Source organism: Gopherus flavomarginatus, chromosome 8 (genome assembly GCF_025201925.1).
Source record: "Gopherus flavomarginatus isolate rGopFla2 chromosome 8, rGopFla2.mat.asm, whole genome shotgun sequence".
In the NCBI taxonomy this organism is placed as follows: domain Eukaryota; kingdom Metazoa; phylum Chordata; order Testudines; family Testudinidae; genus Gopherus; species Gopherus flavomarginatus.
The window spans coordinates 44,698,525-44,702,396 of NC_066624.1; the positions used below are offsets into that span (position 1 = coordinate 44,698,525).

The following is a 3,872-nucleotide window of genomic DNA, read 5'->3' on the forward strand; positions in this document are numbered from 1 at the left end:
ACTGGAGCCCAGGCTCGGAGACCCTCACCCCTCGTGGGGTCTCAGAGGCTGGGCTCAAGCGCAAGTGTCTACACTGTAATTTTATTACCCTGCAACACAAGCCTCAGAAGCCTGAATCAGCTGACCCAGGGTTTGAGAATAGGGGCTTTGGGTGTGTTAATGGCAGTGTAGACGTAATGCTAGGCTATGTCCACAGTGTAATGAAACACCCAGAGCTGCCCCATGCCAGCTCAGGCTCCTGGGGCTTGGGCCGTGGGGTTGTAAATTTGCAGTGTAGGCGTCTCAGCTCAGGCTCAATACCGGGGTCTGGGACCCCACAAGGTTGGGAGGGAGTTTAGCAAGCCAAAAAGGTAAAACGGCAGTGGAGTATTACCGTGGACTCAATGGCATTTCTCCACTGGTCTGTCTGCTTTGGGACAGGGACAATGACATGTTCTGCTGCATTTGTTATTTCAAAGGGCGGTTTAGGATTTTCATTCTCAGACACTGAGCACAAGGCAGGACTCAACCCTCGATGCAAACTAAACGAGCTGCCCACAGATTCTGGCAGCCACAATGAGCATTTGGTGTGAGAGCTCAGATCTGTCCCTGTCCCAGAGGGAGGAGGTCATCTGCAAGGGGACTGGACCACTAAACTATCAGCTCCTAACTCCCAAACTTTCAGTAACTCTATTATCAGTGGCTGTGAGCATAATTTAAACCATAAGAAAAACCACACTGGGCTAGACCAAAGGCCCATCTAGCTCTGAATCTTGTCTTCTGACAGTAGCCAATACCAGGTGCCCCAAAAGCTACTCCCCCAGGCACCACTGGGAGTTGAACCCAGGATCCCTTGCTTATAAGGTAAGTGTTTTAACCAGCTGAGCCATGGTGCCTGAATGTAGCTAAAACACAGTGTCTGACCACACCTGACTCACTGACATCTCCACCAGGCCCTGACAAGCTTTGCTTGTGTTTGGATTCTGCAAAGCAGAGGAGCAGATGAGGTTTTCCTTGTAAGCTGTGCGTGTGTGTGTGAATCTTTGGAAAGGTCTGCACTACAAAGTTATTTTAGCATCATCACATTGCTGAGGTGCGTGAAAAACACACAACGCTCCCTCGGTCACCAGCTTTTGGCTGGTGCACACACTGCAATGCCACGTCTGGCCACAAAACTGCCCTGTTTTGGTGACAAAATAAAACCACCTCGACGAGAGGCCTAGAGCATTTTGCAGCAAACTTAAAGTGACAGAGTGCCAGTTTAGATGCTGCCGTTCATTATATAACCATAACTGGCCTCCAGCAGTATCCCACAATGCCATCTGTGAGCTCACCTGCCCTGCATTCTGCTACAGAGCCATCGAGCCCTCCCCTTTCATAGCTCCAGGAAGTTCTGACAGCTGAGCCTGCTGCTCTGCTCCGGCAGCCAGGAGCAAATCTCTGCCATGGATGCTGCTCACTCCCACCCTGCAAACATAAAGCAGGTGGCAGGAGCTTCCTTACAGTGGGGGCGGCGGGGCATTGGCATCTGAACTCTGACACCCCCATGACACCCCTTCCCTGGAGAAGGCTCTTACCTTCTAAACAGGGATGGCTGTTTTCTAGTAAAATCACTAAAAGGGAAGGAGAAAACTTGAAAGAGGTTCCTCCTGGCGCTCACGTCCGTGAACCCGAATACTCTCTCAGTCCTCAAAGAGAGACCTGGAGAAGGAGACTTGCTGAAGCGAAGCAAAGCCACAGGGGTCTCTGAGAATTCCCTGGCCCCTTGCCCCGTCCTGCCTGGCTGATGTCAGCATCTCTCTGTGAGGTCACCATCTCCCCACCGCCTTGGACCAATAGTCTGAGGTTATGCAAAAAGGCCTTTATGATGTCACTGCCACACCCCTCCCTTGCTGTGCCAACGTCCTGCACCTGGCCAGGCCCTTTGGAGGTCTGAGCTACTCCCTACTCAAGGCAAGATGTGTCTTCGGTGCCGCCAACCCCTACTCCATATGTTAAACCATTGAATACCTTATTTTTTATTGCATTTGTAGCTCATATCATGATTTCAATGCACAATCTGGACGCATGATTTTCTCGATCATATTAGACAATACATTTTCATGCTAGGATGTGTAAATCTGTATTTATTCATGCCATATATAAGAAAATAAAACAAATTCATTTAATCTAAGCATATGGAAACTTTTTAATTTTCACAGTAACTGAAATGTACAAACACCTAGAAATGGAACTCTCACCAGCACAGGGTTGGCCAGTATTAAAAAGGGTTACAGTAGGAGACAGCGTTAGGATGTTAACCCCAGGCCTTTTGTTCAAAGGTTGTGTCTCTCGCCTTTCCCCCATGAACTGAAGTGCAGCATTCAATAGATCCAGAGACTAGTTGATGACATTTCTGAGTGCTAAAATAGCAAGCGCTGTCCTTCTTGCATTGGCCAGTGGTGACTGGAGAGCAGGTTTGTTGAAAATAAGCTTCAAGGTGAGAAGCAGCAGCCCAAAAGAGGTCCTTACAGGTGCTGAAGTAGCTCAGTTGGGAGAGCGTTAGACTGAAGCTTTAAAGATCTGTGGTTCAATCCCAGGCTTCAGCAGCCTCTTCGATCCCTCTTGGTGCAGCTGTGGGCTGTTTCCTGGCAACACAGCAGTCCCTTTACCTAATGCACGTTCTTTCTTTCAGGCTATGCAGCAGGGAAAGGCAGCATTGGCTTCTGCAGCCAGTTGGCCCTCCGGAACTTTGTTTCTTCTCTTGTTCTTTCTCAGAAAGGGGAAGAAAAAGCAGCTCCCCCTCAAGCTGGAGTCACACGGGCGATGTAAGGGCAACTTGCTGAGTGCCAGCTCCAGTCCTCTGCTCTGCCAGCTGACCCATTGAAGAGCTGCCGCCATTTTCTCCAGGTTCTCCCTCAGTGTGTGCCAGGATGAGCACCACCAAAGTGCAGGGAATTTGAGGGCAGGGCAGGAGAGGGCAGCGCACTGTGATGGAGTTTCTGTAGCGTGGTGTTTCTCACATTTGCCTAATCTGCAAAAGGGCCTCAGCCCGAAAACCAGGCAGAAACGTAGTGGCTTCCTTTTCCCAGCTCCCCTTGCTGTCCAGCAAGGCCTCCTCCTTCTGCCACTGGCCTGTCCCTGGGATAACCCCAACCCCCGCACGATAGAGGGTGGTGATATCAGTGGAGAAAATACCTTGGCGTCAGCCTGGGGAAGCTGGAGGAATTAGGCCAGTCGAATTCATGGAAGTGCACTTGGCTGCTGGGAGCTAGAATCTTGTTTCTACCTCTTGGCATCCCAGGGGTGGCTACTTGCAGCCCAGGAAAAAATGTGGGGTTCTGGGTGGAAGGAAAACAAGTTAAGGGTTAATGTCTCTTTTACCTGTAAAGGGTTAACAAACAGGGACCCAAACACCTGAACAGAGGACCAATCAGAAGACAAGATACTTTCAAATCTCGTGTGGAGGGAAGCCTTTGTTTGTGGGTTTTGGGTTTGGCTTTGTTCTCTTTGGGTCCTGGACGGGGCTAGAGGTGCAACCAGGTTTCTGCCAATCTCCCTGCTACAGTCTCTTATCTATTCAGAAGTGTAAGTAAGAAAAGGCGGTCATAGTCTTTTAATTTGTTTTTTTTCCATTTGCATATGTGTACTTGCTGGAATAGCTTAAATTGTGTTTCTGCTGGAGAAAGTTTCTTTCTGTTGTTTATAAGTTGAAAGACCCTGTAACTTTTTACCATCTAAAATGCAGAGATAAACCTTTTACTTTTTTTCTTTCTTTTTTATTAAAAGTTTTGCTTTTTAAGACCTGTTTAATTTTTTTTCCCAGTTGTGGCTCTAGGGAATTGAGTCTGTATATTCCAGGGAATTGGTGGGGAGAAGGGAAGGATAAATTTCCTCTTTGTGTTAGATTCACA

General features: G+C 48.5%; 2 non-coding genes across 2 annotated transcripts; one reads left to right on the forward strand and one right to left on the reverse strand.

Annotated features, from left to right (window-relative positions):
* Positions 1-801: 801 nt before the first annotated feature.
* Positions 802-875, reverse strand: TRNAI-UAU (transfer RNA isoleucine (anticodon UAU)). Its single transcript has one exon. It is a non-coding gene; the product is annotated as a tRNA-Ile (tRNA).
* A 1,619-nt stretch (positions 876-2,494) lies between these two features.
* On the forward strand, positions 2,495-2,567 carry TRNAF-GAA (transfer RNA phenylalanine (anticodon GAA)). Its single transcript has one exon. It is a non-coding gene; the product is annotated as a tRNA-Phe (tRNA).
* The last annotated feature ends 1,305 nt before the right edge of the window (positions 2,568-3,872 follow it).